Below are 18291 nucleotides of genomic sequence, written 5' to 3' on the forward strand. Positions count from 1 at the left end.
ACGATGCATGCTCATACTCATGCCCACTTTACTTGTCCTTACATGTATATATGTTGAGACATGTAATATATCAAAAGAACACAAGGATGACTAGAATGGGTTATTCAGATCTATAGATTTTATTTGTACTTCCCCCATACTATCTGGTTTCGTTGCACTTAGAGAGTTGAAGCATCACACTCTAGTGACATATCACTGAAAACATGGGAGGCATATTATATGCAGTTTTCAAAATGACCCAAAAATGAGATTAAGAGAAAACTGATCCAAATTGTAGAACTAAAAGCCAAGCAAGCACTGACGTATGCTCTCAAAAAGTGGTAAGTGACCTGAATCTATTGTGCTCAGCTGTGCAACAGAGATTAAAAGGTATATGTGTCATTCTAAAAATTAATAAACTGACTGTCTTGTTGAGTACTCTAAAATAGAAAGCTTATTTAATATTCACATTTCCAAAAACAAGAAAGATAAATACAATTTATTGGGGTTCCAGTACAAACCAGATAGCTTCATATTCGTTTTTTCTAGCAATAAACAAGCACACACACACACACACACACACACACACACACACACACACACTCCATGAACCCTTTCAAAATTTGTGTATGATAATGCTGCTAAGTGGTGAAAGATTGTACAAGTGTATACATCATAAAAAAATGACCTCAAAGACTCTGTTTCTTTGAATGAGCAGCAGTGATTGAAGTAATCCTACACTGATGAAGAAATACACAGATTGCCATAAAGAATTTAAATGGGGCAAGGTTTGAGAACACATTAGCTGACAAAGAATATTTCTTCTTTGGAACATCATAGAGCAGAATAATTCATTACAACTCAATTGTTTTACTTAACAAATTAAAACACATTAAACTACATTTTGAAATGAAGTCATTCAAAACACAGGCTAGTATTCAATTATAAATCATGTATATTTGTTATGATTTACATATCAAATCTCATCCCTTCCTCGTACGTATCATTTTCTTTTCATTAGGATCAATTCATTAACATTAACTAAGAATCCAACAATAAAATTTGACAATTAAAATGTTTTTCTCTTCGGAGTGCTTGAAAAGTAGTACAGTTGGGAATAGAAAACTACCCTGAAAATGAGCAAATATTCCTGGGAAATTGCTAACTGCTCTGTTTTTATTGTGATGTAAAGGAGAAGGATATTTAAAAGTTAAACATAACTTATAATACATAGTCTATAGTTCATGTCACATCCAGTACAGAGCAATATTGAGAAACTAAAAGAAAAATGAATTGTATATTTTTACATTCTACAAAGGGGAATGTTATTAATCATCCTGGAGGGCACTGTGATGCAGCTCTGTGGACTAAGGATATGTTCAGCTTTTATATTTAATTTGGGGGCATACCCTAAATGGACACTAATCTATTTGTGGGTACATTCTCTGTACTAAGGTAATTTCTCACTTCCTAGGTTGTTTACTTGTACTTTAAACAATTTAGGCAGACAATTCATTACGCATTCTTCTCACTATATTTTGTTTTTATTATACAAAGTCACAATGAAAAGAAATGGATACATGCACCATTGATTTTAATAGGATTTTGCATTGTAAGAATAATGTATAGGTCCAGTGTACTACATAGAAGGATCATGTAGGTTAAGAACAACCGGATTATTGTAGAATTCTGTAGCCATACAACTCAACAGGAAGTCATTCCTATGATTTTACAGTTTTCTTTTGTGGAGGTAGAACTGAATGAGAAGAAGTTTTAACAAGATTTCACATGTAATATTCATTTTGTAAGTCTTTAATATGTTATAGATATGAGACTGAACTAATATAATGCAAAAGACTTAAGAATACTGGGAAAACTATACACTGTAGCCAAAGTCTTTTCTTTCAAGCAGAAAGCACATTTAACAGAGATTAATTTGTAAGTACAGCTTCTAAATGATGCTAAAGACTCTGTAAAGCATCAGTTTAGATGTTGAAGCCAACTGAATTTTTTGTTAGGCTAAAAAGAAAACAAGCAAAAGATCGAATGATAGGGCAAATCATTTAATCAAGAAACCAGCATTTATTGAGAAGCTTTTATTACAAAATTATTAATTTTTATTTTATGTATATGAGTGTTTTGTATTCATGTATGTGTAAGGAGTGAAGACATAACCAGATATCCTGGAATTGCAGTTACAGTTGGTTATGAAGCACGATGTGAATGCTGGGAATGGTATCTGAGTCCTCTGCAAAAGCAGCCAGCACTCTTAACTTCTACAGATCCCACTGGGCAACTTTTTTATGGTCTAGGAATGAACACACTGGAGGTTATAAAGTTTGACCATTAGAATATATGCTCTGTAGATTAGTCCAACAAACTAGACTGGTGAGAATGAATGCACTATTTTCCACAATTCAGGATCCTCAATCAAAAGCACTGGAACCATAACATTGCATAAATCAAAGGGTGTTAGAAGAAACATGTAACTTTAACATGAAAAAAAATTACTAAGTAGTCTAGTGTTCCCTGTCATACCATCTCCCCAAGTAGATCATAGACTTCTGCTCTCCCAAGATAACTTGTAAGAGCAACTACAAGCTAGCAAGTGAACAAATTACAAAGCACTGCAATCATATTCATTTGTGGCTCTCAAGTAGACACAAGATATGAAACTTTTATTCAAGCCCAGTCATATGGTTTAACTTCTGTTAGGGACTGTTAAAGGTGGGGAAAGTTTACATTTTGAAACTGGAATCTATTAAGTCAACATAAGAGGGTATATGCGTAGGTAGGCTTTTGTCATGTTCTATTATGGAAAGAATGTGGAAGTGCAAAGGAGTGAGTTTATTTATTGGTAGAGAACTGATGCTGCTTTTATGGGGAATTGTACTGCCCTGAAATCTGCAGCTAGTTGTAAGGTGCACATGGAAAACCACATTGTCTTCAGAATCAGCTCATGATCTGGATAGAGAAAAGGGCAGCCTCTTGCAGAGAACACTATTCAGCTTTTAACTCCCTTCCAGCCTTTCAACTTCAGGTGAGCACTTTGAAGGCACCTCTACACTCGTTTTCTCCATCCCTTCTCAGCAACATCCCACCTCTGTTCTCTGAATCTTTCCTCAGAAAGGCAGCTATTGGGAATATTTGTAGAAATCTCTTGTTCCCAATTTTTTTGTCAAATTCTCATTTCCATTGGAAAAGATGTGACTATGATTTTGAATAGTAGACCATGTTGCTGGAGTTTACTTTTTGTCTTGTCTTGATAGCATGTGCCTTTATTTATTTGCGATACTTCTGCATTTTTCTCAAGTTAGTAAACCATTGATTCATTTAGTAATAAGTAGTGATTTATCCCAAATCACATTTCTAAGTGTGACATTGCCTGAAGGCTAGACACTTGTTTCCACTGACCATCCCCTGCCCCCCAGTTCTGTAAACTGACCCACAGACCCATAGTCTTCAGCTCTCCTCTTGGTGATCCAATTGTCTAAAAGAAATACTACACCAGTACATCATGTTTTCTCTCTGTTTTAAAAGCCTATTTTCACATCTTTGCCAACACATGAACCCAAACACTATCTAAACTTTCTATTTATGTCTCCTTGTCTTCCAATCTCTCCTTTCCACCATGCCAACTGGACAGGTTATTCAATTGTACCTTGAACTATTCCCCGTGTTCTCTTTCCATCAGTTGTAAATCTTATTGTGCTATACACATTGTCACATTTCTTTGTCTGGAAAATAAAATATAGCATTTCCCTCTCCTTCATATCACTCAGTGACACCACATTGCCTGCAAGATAAGACCTAAATATGTTACCTGAGAGACAAGGACTTTGTGGTTTTTCTTCTTCCCTTCTGACAAGCCGCTCCACCCGTGAGTCACCTAGAAAGCCATTCCATGTTCTAGCCTTCCTACACAGGAGGGGAGTGCTCCTACTTCTGTGCCTGTATGCAGACTCCTTGGAAGATTGTTCCAACACTCATCCGCCTGGCAAGTTTTATATTCATATTGTGAATCAAGAAGTGAGACCAAATAATTTTCCATCCTATTTCTTCTAAACTACAAGCTAATATATTCACAACAGAAACTTTTATGAGAACAATACATATACACAAGTAAATAAAAATATCAGAAAATTGTTATTGAAACAGATAATTTCATTGAAGAGATTGAAGACATTGAATAAATGCATTATGAATAATAATTAAATATATGAAGCATATTACTCTATATCAGGAAAACAATTTTTGTTGGAAAATAGTATTCCTTGTAAGTGATGCCTTCAATATCTGTTATAAGATTGATAAATGCATACAGGATAAGGATGCTGTCAACTGGGTGGGTGAACTATGATATTTTTTTAATGTACAGAAATTCACTCGTGGTTCCACAAAAGATTATAACTAATGAAATTCACACAGAACAATAATTTTGTAAGGAATTTTGGACTTTTTCTTTAATATATAGTTTATTATTTTTAACATATTTCCATATAAGAAAACAAAAACATTATGAGTTATTACAATTATAGATAGTCTAAGCCCATAAGAAAATCTATGGATGACAAAATATGCAGGTCTATAGTATAATATGTTTAATTAAAATAAAACCACAAATAACCTCAAGCTTCTCAGTAATTCTAAACTTACTCATTTTTATAAATACAAAGTTCAATATGCTAGCCACATTTTACATACAATCTCAAAGCTTTAGAATTACTAAACCTATTTATATAGTTCCTAATTCAATGCTTACTTTCCTAACCCCAATGTCTGAATGGCTAATAGTCACATTGAAAGAACTTATTCTCTGGTTTTGCAGATTGGGTTCATATTTACTATGAAATAGAAACAAATTCTTGTTGCACAATTTTCTGTGTAGTAATTTCTATGAATGAGTGACACCAATGTCCATTGAGTAGGCTTCATTATATTAAAATTTGTACAATATGATGTGTGTACGTGTACAGTGAAAATAAAAACTCAGTCATGTGGCAGTTGTCATAGCAACACGGCATTGTTTCCCAAAGAGCAAAGTAAATAAGCACTTTTCACATGAAACCCACAATTGTCTTGACACTGTGACATTTCCCCCTGAAGCAAACCCTTAAATCAATAAAAGTTTTCAGAGCCATAGAAGGGAGCTTCATGATTTATGCACTTTGAGGTCTATTCTGCACAAAGCAGTTGAATGCTTCCAAAGAGGACAATTCTATAGTCAGAAAAGATATATAAATAACTAGCATTTATTTTCGTTTCCTAATTCTGGAGAACAGCTTTCAATCAATGAGGTCAAGGAGGTCACTCTCACTCCTTCAGCCCTGTTTTGATGATTTAATGGATCTTCATATCGATATTTTGTCCTTGTTACTGAACTGTCCATGCAAATACTCTGAGTTAACTTCTAGAGTGTAATGTAACTTGAAACCAATGGACGTGTTACACCTCAAGCCTAAGGGTTGAATTTTCAGAGAATCACAGACATTGTATAGGCTGGTATATCCCACTCCTCTTGTCTTATACCACTGATTATTGTTTGCTTACATGTATGCATGTGCCAAACCTGTTGCCCACAGAAGTCAGGAAATGGTAGTGGATCTCCTGAAACTGGAATGAAAGATGTTTGTAAGCTGCCATATGAGGGCTGGAAAATGAACCAGGTAACAAGAGCTCTTAACTGCTGAGCCATCACCACTTAGATAATCTCTAAAGGAATTGTGACTTTCTAATTTTTATGCATATAAAACTGTGATCTAGTGTCCAGTTCATGAGGCGGTGTCAAATGATGCTGTTTTTAATTACAATGTTTTTTCTTTTCTCCTTAGAGAAACCTGCCACTTAAAATAGCCCATATCTATGATTGAAAACTTGTGCACTTGTAATACCAATTCAGTCAAACCAAATGGAAGCCATTTCTTTCTTACCTTCTACACAAACTTATCCCCATGATCGTTTTCCTCTCTTGTTCCCCTGTCCTTATAATATGCTTTTAAGCTGGTTTTGGAATTTTTCAAGGAATCTCTATGTGGTTTACAGACCATCGTTCTCTTCTTTTCCCAAATACTTTCCTTAATAGACTAAGATATATGGTGTGTGTGTTAATCTGATAGTTATTTGAACTTTGCTGCCTTCTTTATTTTTTTCCCCAGTGACTAATTGCTATTTAGGCAGTCTGAAGTGTTTTCTAGGGAGTTTAACTAGCCATTGTAAATTAAACTATGAGGCCATGTCCTCTTAATCAAAAGTGGAAGTACAAACAATTGACCTTTCACTTAAATTCCTCCCATTCAGATGAGGGCATCAGGTTCTATTCTGCCAACTAGAAAAGCAGCCTTCTTTCCGCATACAGGGTGCTTTCTCAAAGATTAGTGAGGTCTCTTAAGAATCCTAATCCTCATACTGGATTGCCTTACCCAGCCTTAATACATGTGGAGGAGCTTAGTCCTACCTCAACTTGATATGCCGTAGTTTATTGACACCTAGGGGAAGCCTGTCCCTTTCTGAGCAGAAACAGAGGAAAAGTGGAATGAGAGGGGAGCAGGGGGGAGGTGGGAGAGGGAATGGGAGGAGAATAAGAGAGGAAACTATAGTCAGGATGTAAAATAAATGAATACATTTGTTAATAATAAAAAAGATATTTTAGAAAAGGGTGTTTATAAGTATACGATCCATTGAAGCCACTCTTCCCATGTGCTCATGTAAAACAGTACAAATGTATACATTATAGTGTCAGTAAGTGGCATTAGGATAGCCTCTTTTAAATTTCTTTTCTAAGCAAATAGTAATGATTAGTGACCGTGAGAGATAATCTGAGTTGTTAACTTGGCTGGATTTGAAATCGTAAAAGAGACAGACCTCTCCTATGTCTGATGATGTTTTAGAGAGATTTTACTGGAGTAGGAAGACCCACCATGAATGTGGGTGTCAACATTTCTTGAGACGGGGTTCCTGACTGAAGTAGAAAAGGAGAAAGTGAACGTATCTGCTTCCTGAGCATGGATGCCATGTAAGCAGCAGTTCACAGGGCCACTGCCGTTGCTTCCTATACCACCTCACACTTAAAGCAAAATAACCACTCTCCAGCAGGTTGCTTTTATAGGTCACAGCAATACAATAAAACAACAACAACAACAAAAAAAGAGTGCTCATTCTTTAAGGTATTTTGTAGCTGTTCATCTTAGCAACAGTTTCCCCCAGAGAAGCACATTTCAAATGGATCAGCAGAGGACCTTCAATTGCCATTAAATGTGATAACACAGTGCATAATTGGTCTAAGATATTCACAATAATCTTGTTTTCTATTTGAAAAATGTCTGCTTAAGTGAAAATTTTCAGCTGGTCAAGTAATTAATAAACAATTTAAAATTGATAGTTTTTTTCAAATTGTTAATTTTACTTATCACTAGGAAGGCTCTACTGAAGGGGGGGCAAACAAATATCAAACTCCTCTCATCCTACTCAACATGTCCACAAATTAATTTAACTTACAGAATATTTTACTCCATTTTATCTCATTTGTGGTAGAAAAGAAGTTTTACTTCCCTAACTTTGAGTAAAGATGATTCAAAATTTCATATTGAATTTAAGCAGATGAATGTTTGTAATGTGCTGAACATATAGATTTCCCACCATTTCAAATTTTCTTGTGAGAGTATAAAGCATCAAAATCAGGTTAGACTATCTATCTGAATTTTTGGATAGGGACTGAACTGTACTTTTCAGTTTGAACCTGTTTAGTGAAATTCATATGAAAACAAAACCAAAAAGTAAAACAAATAAATATATAAATAAAACCCTTGAATATAGAAGGAATAATTGGCTGGGATCTTTGGAATCAATCATGGACACATTTTAGAAAAGAGCTACTTCTTTCCATTCATTAACAGGATTTTTTTCATAACATCTTGAGATATATTGCTAAGAAATATATAAAGAAAAAAAATTAAATCTGCCACAGCTTGTTTCCTTAGGCAAAGTCTTATGTGTAGTCCTCCCTGGCCTGATATGCACAGAGATCCATCTACTTATGCCTTCCGAATAACAAGATCAAAAGTTGAGCCATGATACCTCATTCCATTGATCTGTTGTTGTTTATTTGTTTGTTGAATAGTGATTAATGCACTTGATGAATGAAACTATTCCAATAAGCTCCATTGTAGCCTAGAAGAAATGAGTTAAAGCAACATGTTTGGATAGCTGTATGTTTTTTTTCTGATTCTATAACATGACATCATTTTAACTCTAACTGTTGGTAGCTCTAACACTTAATATCCCGCTGTTTCATTTTTTTCATGCACAGAAATTATTTTTTTTTACTATGTTAAAAAATATTGTTATGGGATATTTGTACACTGTGTGAAGATGTATTGCTATGGTTGGTTTTAAAAAGAGCTGAATGACCAATAGCTAGGCAGGAGAGAATACGTGGGACTTCTGGGCAGAGAGGTTCTCAGGGTTAGAATCTGGCATGACAGGAGACTCCAGAGACATGGAGGAAGTCAGACATACAGAATTAAGGAGAGGTAGAAAGTCATATGACAGAATGCAGATTAATTGAAATAGGTTAAGAGCAAGTCGGGAACCAGCCTAAGCAAAAGGCTAAGCTTTCATAATTCTCCTTGTCATTATTTGGGGGCTAGCAACTGACAAGAGAGTTTGACTAGAGATCTTTGTTATTATGAGAAAGCAAGGGAGCCTGAAAGATGTGTCATAACAAGAAAGTAAAATGAAAAATAAGCGAGCACGCAAACACATATAATAGCACCTGACATATACTAGCTCTCCTTCCTTCTCTCCCTCCCTTCCTCCTCTCCTTCCTCCCTCTTCCTCTCCCTCTCTTCCCTCCTTGGCTTCCTTTTGTAATTCCAAGTTTATATAGAAAAAAATGCTTCTTGTTTTATTACCTGGTCATGTAAGGACTATGTGTGAAAGAGATACAAAACAAATCCACAAATCCACATGTATTATATTAATTACAAAAGAATGCTGGGAAGAAAAACCAGGATAATGGAGAAAGAGTGATTGCTGGAACCAGACAGATCTGATAAACTTGCCTGAGGAACAAGCCAATACTACTGCAGAAATACAAGAAATGGCAAAATGTCAGCATATGGGTTAGAAAAGGTAGGGAGAGGAGCACCTTTGATGAGTCTGGGAACCACCAAGAAAGCTTTCCTGTAATTCAAACAAATACTCCATAACTTAGTCATGCAGTCACCACACTTAGGAAAATTTGGGGATTTTCCATTGTAAAATCAAGGTCAGTAGAAAGGCAGTATCACCATTAGACAGATTGAAAGTTTTATTTTTCAAATTGTTAATTTTACTTATTACTTGTCATATGTGTGTGTGTGTGTGTGTGTGTGTGTTTGTGTGTATGCCTTGTGTTTGCAAATTCTAAGTTGTCCCCTGCTGAGTTTCAAAATTTTTGTATAAAATTCTTATGAATATTGGAGAGCAAATTATGGAAAGACTTTGCAATGGACATTCCTTTCTTACTCCATTTCTGCCTCCATCATCTTCAACAAACTTTGCTGGATTACATTCATAAAGCAACAGATTCACCCATGCAGCAATGGTCTTTCATAACCTTTGTAGTAGCCCCATTCTCTTTACAGCATTCAAAACTTTGAGCCTTCTTCTCCTAAAGTTTTCCACAAAATTTCACACATATTTTCAAAATGAGTAGCTGAAAATGAACTTCAACCTATGATAAAAGATAGTACCTTATTATACTTTCATTTTTGAATTATCACATATTTTTCCATTACAGAAAATTTTCAGAGTACTTTTCCAATAATGCCAAAGCCATGTGGCAGCATTTCTTAGTTGAGTCTGATGTCCTAAGATTAGTATGAAAAAGTTTTATCATATAGAAGCATATTTAAAGTAGAAAAAAAACAGAGTTTGTTATTTTGGTTCAATAGGAAGTAACATAGGATTATGACTAATAATTTTACAAAGAAGGCATTAGAGAATTTCCAGGGTGATTCTAATTATGCTTAAAGTGCATTGTTTTTTTCTAAAGAAATTATTTCTTTCAGGCACATAACATCTGAGACACAGGTGTGCTGTATTAAATAAACTTTGCACAGTTTTATCCTGTTTGGATGTCAGTATATTTTATGCACCTTTTCATATTTAATCTATTTGGTAGATTACTTATCTGTGTAGCTTCTCTGAGTTCATTAACTCAGAATATTAATACTCCTAAAACAATTTTTTAGCCACAATCCAAATGATAGTTATATAACCTTTTTAGGTTTTATAGCTATGTCACATATATCTCTAAGTAAGAAAATATAATTATGGAAGTTGAACCAGATAATGTTTCTGATTCTTTTTGTGATGGCTAATTGTGGTTGTCACCTTGACAGATCTGAGAAGAAAATACCGAAATGAAAATTGTCTGCATCATATCTGCCTGTGAGCATGTCTTGGGGCATTTTCTTGATTGACAACCGATATTAGAATGCCCAGCTAGCTGTGAGTGGTGCCAACCCTGGGCCAAGGTGGTACTGCATGAGCAGGGAAAACAAACCAATAAATAGCATCTCTATGGTCTCTGCTTTTGTTCACACCTCCATGCCTCCATGTCCCCCCTTGCCTTTCCTGAGTGATTGATCAAAGTGTATATACCAGTTAAACTCTTTGTTCCCCAAGTTGCTTTTGGTCATGATGTTCAGAACAGCAACAGAAAGCAACATAGAACAAATTCAAATTGCTACACACACACACACACACACACACACACACACACACACACACACACACAAACTCAATTGACTTTGGGTTAGGGAAGAGAATGGCTTGTCTGTATTTCTCTTTTTATAGGTTTCTGAGTCTGCTCATTCACTTTTGTCAGCTGTTGCCTCCCTTGTTATGATATATCAGTATTCCATACTCTTAAGAAGATCCATTATGAGGACAGATCCATTTTACTAACATAGCTCAGAGTTCCTGTTGTCATCAATAGTTTCACTATTCTTTTCCTAAGGTGATTTTTTGTTTGTTTGTTTGTTTGTTTTGTTTTGTTTTATTCTCCCTTGACTCTGTAGCTCTAAGGCTGGTGGACACAAGGTTATACCAGAAAGGTACATGCCCTTGGCTGCACAGTTGATGATTTTTAAGTTTCTATTAATCAAATGTCATTTCTTGTTCCTGTTTCTCTCCTGGAAGATGTATTTTAACTCTGTTTTTAATTAATAATTCTCAAGTTGGCTTTTGAGTTTAAGACTTAGAGTGGAAACATGACAATTACAGCACTTCCTATGCAATAGCATGTTACTTCCTGCATTACACCTTGCCATTTACTGCAGTGCACTGCCACCTTTCTCAGAGGAAAATTATTAAATATTTCCCAACTAGTGGACCACATCGATACAAAAGAATTTCATTTAATCATTTCATGTTCAGGACTGTGTGAACTGCCCTTTATGTAGTTTTTAAGAAAGTTTGGTAGGCATACACAATACATACCCAAGTAAATACAGAAAGATCACACTGTTGGTGCATAAATTGAATTCCATATTGTAAGATTATTGGATATAATTTACTAGCAATACTTAAAACCTCCAAAGTAAATTACAGCGTTATTTTACAAGTTTTGATTTTCAAAGACTAGTCTTCTCTTATTGTAAAAATATTTTAAAAACAAGGTAACAATACGTTATTATTATTTTTTCATTAATTTATTTTCTAGTGTTAGCTCAAACATATAAACTGTAAGTATAAAAAATTGAAAACATATACAACACCATTAGTTGAGGGTTTTCTGGTATTAAAAAGTGTGCTATTTTATTAGATTACCCAACTTAATCTTCATAGAATTCTGAAAGATAGAAATTGTCACTCTTTTTATAGACTACCAAGCTATACTCAAAAAAATTTAAAACAATTTACAAATGTATTACTTCCAGTTTTCTTATCCTTTTGGAGAGATTGTTAAGTACATCTTTCTGTCTACTGTTAAAAATTATTTCTTTTGCCTGTGGAAAGAAAGAAAACAAGTGTAAGTGCAACAAATCTCCAATTATTAGATTAACATAATTACCCACTTAAATGTGCAATTATAAGAATGTAAGTTTTTTTAAAAGCCCATGTTCTATAGAGCACTAAGAAATGTAACATTCAATGATTTCATAGAATATTACTTCTAATTAATTTTTTTATTGTATGTATGTGTTTGTGATATGCATCTGTCTGTGCATGTTCATGTTTTTTTATACATGTAATGTGTGTAAGTTCTCGGGCACTTGTGTGTATGTGGGTTTGGAGCCCAAAGGCTGCTCTTGGGTGTCTCCTTCCATGACTCGCCATGTTATATATTGAGGTAGAGTCTCTCAGTGAACTTGGAGTTCATTTATTCTGCTAGATTAGTTAGCCAACTTGTGTTGGGAATCCCTTACCTCTTCCTCCTGAGTGCTGGAATCACAGGCAGGCTGCCAAACTCACCCGGGTATATATGAATAACAGGGTTTGAAATCTGACCTTCCTGACTGTGTGCAAGCACTTTAGCCTGTGAACCGTATCCCCAGAACCTCGCATTTTTTATTTGAATTAAATAAATTCATTAGAAAAATCCTCTTGACTAGCATAGAATGGTTATATAAGTTTGTCAGTATGAAAGTTCAAGATGCCTTTCATTCTACTGACCTTGTTGGGGTGCTTAAATTTGTCTTGCTTTGAGCACCCATCTTTTAAACACTTATTGGACATGTCAGCCATTGCACAAGGCCATCATGCAGCTGTGAATAGTACATGGAGTCTTTGAACCCAGATTTCTAAAATTGTTCACTGACATTTGCATTTAAGCTCTAATTAAATTTTTTTTGAAGGACAGGAGTAAAATGCAATGTCCTTTGCCATAAAGTATTGAAAATAAAATTTATAATATATATGCATACTTTATACTTATATTTAGTGACAAGGTGCCAGTCTCAAGTAAGACTAAATATTAATAATTCTTGATCTAGAGAGAAAAATCAAAGAAGCTAACAATTCTCTTATGCAAATATCATCAATTTATTGTGTGGTTAGAAAATAACAATCTCTAAAAATAAGTGCTTGCAACAAACTATCTCATGCATATAAGTAGATCAACAATTCTTTCTGTATTCCTGCTCAGCTTACCCACATATTTAAGACACCTTCATTTGTTTCATTTTGTGTTTTTTCTACAGTCATATTGTTATTTAAAAACATACATATCTGAGATTCCTTTAATAGATCGTTCTTAGTCTTAATGCTAATGCAAAAGCTCTCTGGTAGGGAAGTAAATCACTGTTCTAGAGAAAAGTGAAATAGCATATTTTAGACTCAAAAATCTGTTTGATATTGACTTCATCTTTCAGTCACTCTTACTCAATGCATATCTACTGGATATTTTTCATTTATAAGTGCTTATATCAACCATTATAAATATAATTTTGAATAAGAATAAGTTTAATCTCATGAAGATGTCTATTGGGGAAAGACTTTAGTGAAATAATTACATACATGGAATTAAATTCTCAATTATGACAAGTGATCTGAAGAAGAGGAATGTGATAGGAGACATTGACTTAGTCAAAAAATAATGATTTCCCTGAGGAGGGAAAATTTGGTTCTGAAGAATACAAGAGAGGTTGTTACATATCCTACCACACCAAATGAGTAAAGAAAAGCTTATTGAAAAGGTTGGCGGATTTATGAATTGACTATGACAATGAAAATCCATGGCCCTAACTTAAGAGACCATTACCACTCAGACCAAAATCTTTGTTTCTTTGTCAAATTTAAGGTTGCTGTAACAAATACTCAAGATAACACCAATCTCTTAATAGCAAAGTTGTATTTGAGCTCACTTCTCTGGAGTTTTCATTTAATGCATGTTTGGCCCATTTTGCTTCTGGGATAGAGCAAGTGATCATGTTATGAATCCTTGTGGAAGAAAAAAAGTGCTTACCTCATTACCAGTGAGCAAAAGAAAGAGAAAGTGCTGGAGTCACACAGTTTCCTTCAAAGGTATGCCTTTAATTACCTGAGTGATTCCCATAAGGTCCTACCTCCTGAAAGTGTCCTCAGCTCACAGTAACACCAATCTAGAACCCATTATTTTGGTGACCTAAACAATATACAACACTATACCTTAAGAATTTTCTCACTCTCTACAAGGAAGTGAAACCTATTTTCTTTGTCAAGTTGTGCAGCACTTTCCTCTGAATAACAATACTTCACCCTAGGAGGAAGCTTGGTAATTCAGGAAATAAACAAAGCTTATAAGGTTCAAGAAAACACAACACACACACACACACACACACACACACACACACGTGTGTGTATATATATATATTCAGGAAATTTCTGAAATTTAAAGGATTCCCAAAGTCCCTCTCCAGGATTGCATAAGCAGTTACAATGCCTAAGGAGAGGGCATTCAGACCACAGCTGCCTACAAGCTATGTAGGGAATTCTGAGGGAGGGATTTAGTCGAGATATGTAAGGTGAATTGCTAAACAGGTTTATTAATAAAAACCCAGAGCCAGATATTGGGGTTAAAACTGAGAGATTAGAGGAATAGGACAAGCCACAGCTGACCTTACCTCACTGACACTTCAGTCTTCAAAGAAACCTACTTCCTGCATACCCATGCCTATATGCCTTTCTGTTCTGTAAACTCACTTCCTCTCTCTGCCCAGCTACATCACTTCCTGTCTGTCTGTACAGACCTCCAGACCTCCATGGTTAATGTTCAGATTAAAGGCATGTGTCATAATGCCTGGCTCTGTTCCCCAGTGTGGCCTTGAACTCACAGAGATCCAGATGTATCTCTGCCTCTCAAATGCTAGGATTAAAGGCACGTAGTACCATTGCCTGGCTTCTATGTTTAATATTGTGGCTGGCTTTTTCCTTTGATCCTCAGGCAAGCTTTATTAGGGTGCACAATACATTGGGGGACACATCAGAGACATCCCATTTAGAGCTGTGTCTTCTAAGAACTTTCTTTTGTTGATTTCAGCCCTGAGTTTGGTTATTTCTTGCTATCTACTCTTCTTGGGCATGATTACTTTTTGTTTGTTTTTTCTAGAGCTTTCAGGTATGCAGTTAAGTGGCTGATGTGAGATTTCTATAGTTCATAGTGCTTTGTACTATGAGTTTGCCTCTTAGAAACACCTTCATTTTGTCCCAAAAGATTGGACATGCTGTGTATTCATTTTTATTGAACTCTAGGAAGTCTTTAATTTCTTTATTTCCGTCATGACCTATTTTTCATTCAGTAGGGAGTTTTTCAGCTTTTATGAGTTTGTAAGCTTTCTGTTGCTTCCATTGTTGATAGCCAGCTTTTGTTTATTTGTTTGTTTGCTTTTACATCCCATCCAAAGTTCCCCCTTCTTCTTCTCCCCAAAATTATTTCCCCCAACATCCCCTCTGCCACTCCTCCCATCCTCCTCCACTGTTTCTCTTCAGAAACATGTCAGCCTCCCATGGATATCAGCTCGCCATGGTATAATATGATATAACAAGTTGCAGTATAGGCTCCTCCTCTTTTATTGAGGCTGGTTGAGGCAATCTAGTAGGAGGAAAGGGTCCCAAAAGCAGGCATCAGAGTCAGAGACAGACTCTGTTTCCACTGTCAGGAGTCCCATGAGAAGACCACATTATACAACTGTAACATATATGCAGAGGGCCTATGTCAGTCCCTTTTAGGATTCCTGGTTGTCATTTTAGTTTCTGTGAGCCCATATGAGCCCCGGTTAGTTGGTTTTCTTTCTTTCTTTACTTTTTTTTTTTTTGTGGTGTCCTTGACCCTTCTGTCTCCTACAATTCTTCCTCCTCCTCTTCCCTAGGATTCTCTAAGCATAATATTAGGCTATGTGTCTCTTCTCTGTATATGTTCCCATCAGTTGCAGGGTGAAGCCCCTCTGATGATGATTGGGCTGGGTACCAATCTATAAGAACAGTAGAATATCATTCTGAATCATTTCATTAACTTTTTTTCCAGTCATGTTCATAGCCAGCTTTTATCTGTGGTGGTCTCATAGGATGCAAACAATTATTTCAGTTTTATTGTACCTTTTGAGACTTGCTTTGTGTCCAATTACATGGTCAGTTTTGCAGAAAGTTCCATGAGGTGCACATAAGAACGTATATTCTTTTGTGTTAGGGTGAAATGTTCTATAAATATCTGTTGGGTACATTTGGTTTACATCATCACATAGCTCCAGGATTTCTGTGTCTAGTTCTGGTCTGGATTATCTGTCTATTGGTGAAAGCTGGGTACTGAAGCTCTCCATTATCTATTTCTGATTTAAGCCAAAATAGTATTTCTCTTCTCAGCTTTGGTGACCTTGTCTTTGGGGCATAGACATTAAAAATTGAAATGTCATCACAGTGGGCTTTTCCTTTGATGAGTATGTAGTATGCTCTATCTCCTTTGATTAGAATTAGATTATACCTATTTTCTTATATATTAAAATGGCTATACCACCTTGCTTCTTAGGTCTATTTGCTTGTAATATCTTTTCCTGACCCTTTACCCTAAAGTGATGTCCATCCTTGGTGTCAAATATTTTTGGTTTGTCACTGTTGTCCTCTCTGGCGTGAGTAGATGTCTGTTCATCTGTAGTTAAGGAAACGTCAAACACCACACAAGCATTCTCAGATAGCATGTTTATGCACAATGTCTTGCATTAAACGATGTAGAAATATGCAGATTGATTGGTGTAGAAAACAGAAATGCTTCTAGATTTTAGAATGTCAAGAGAATATAAGGGCAAATATACAAGTCCTTTTAAGGGGATAGAGTAGATGCTGAATAATTATTCACAGCCCTCATCTCACTTAAAAGGAAATGAACCAGTGTCACATCGTTTTTATTTAAAGAAGATAACAGCATGCCAAAGGCACACATAAGCAATTCTCAGAAGTCATCCAAAATATGTGTCCGGAACGCAAATCATTTTATTGCCCCTGCACTATTCTTTCCTTCCTCCTGCCTACATTATTCATTAATAGCCCAAGAGCTTCAGGATCACTGAGCTAAAAAAATGATAGTCACCATCTATGGCATTACTACATCTAATCAGTGGTCAAGTCCTACCAATTTTTCCTCAGTAATAGCATTCCTATTCCACCAATGCTGCTATAACTCAGATCTACAATACATTGCAACTGGAATATTTTAATAGGCTCCTAAGAGGTATACCAGAGCTCAGACTCTTACTCCTGCCATTCATTTCCCTAGTTATAACCAGTGTTCTTTCCTTAAAGTACATCTCTATTCATGAGACTTCTCTTCACAGATTCACTTGGAAGGCAATAGGGAATTGTTAAAAGTTTTAAAACTCATTAGCATATAATTCAGAGTTTCTTTCAAGAATGATTTTCAACAACTTGTATTGTTTTATCTCAGTGGCAGAGTCATTCCTGTGAGGATTTCACCAAACAGATATTTATTGAGCATCTACTGTAGGCTAGAAATTAATGATAGGAAAACAGAAATAATAGACAGATCTCTCTCAATAGCCTGCAAACTCTTAAAGGCCATTCTGTATTTTGGCACTCAGCAAGCTACGATGTCATATGTATGTGGAACAGAAAGGATTGTTCTAGTTCAGTATGTATTTTGTTATATTTCTTTTTATGACTTCCTGATCATGAATATATTGAAAATTGGATTAGTTCTTTAAGGTCTGTTCAGAAATAAGGGTAAAGGCTCATTATTACATTGCAATATTTTATATTAAAACTAAAGTTAATTTTCTGTCTTGTCTCTGCATCTGCATTTTGTTTAACTGTTATTGATATATTTCTATGCTGTTTCATTTTTCAACAATAATTTATTCTATTCATGCTTCCTTTTGCAAATTGTGAGACATCCTCAACCAGCTCATGCATTTGGGTACATGACCCACCACTGGTGGTGCTGTAATAGAAGCTTATGAAACCTATAGGATAGTGCACATTGCTGGCAGGTATAGGTCAATAAGGGTTATACCTGCCTCTACTGCTTGGCTGAGTTCTTTATGCATCCCATGAACAAGGCAATATGACTAAGCCAAGCCACAGCTCTTGTTACCGTGTATGGAGCTGTTTTGTCTACCATGCTTGCCTCTCCAGAAGGCTCTGAGACCAAATCAAGCTCTCCCCCATTAAGTTGCTTGTGTTGAATATTTTGAAGCAGTGACAGAGAAAGTAATTTGGGACCATGAGGAGCTTTTAGTAGTCATTATTTAATACAAGTCTATATTTAAGTGTTTATAGGTATATGTATATTTTGTAAACAAAGAGGCTTTATTTTCTCTCCGGCTTTTGGCTTGTCTGAGA

Source organism: Peromyscus leucopus, chromosome 5 (genome assembly GCF_004664715.2).
Source record: "Peromyscus leucopus breed LL Stock chromosome 5, UCI_PerLeu_2.1, whole genome shotgun sequence".
Classification (NCBI taxonomy): Eukaryota; Metazoa; Chordata; class Mammalia; order Rodentia; family Cricetidae; genus Peromyscus; species Peromyscus leucopus.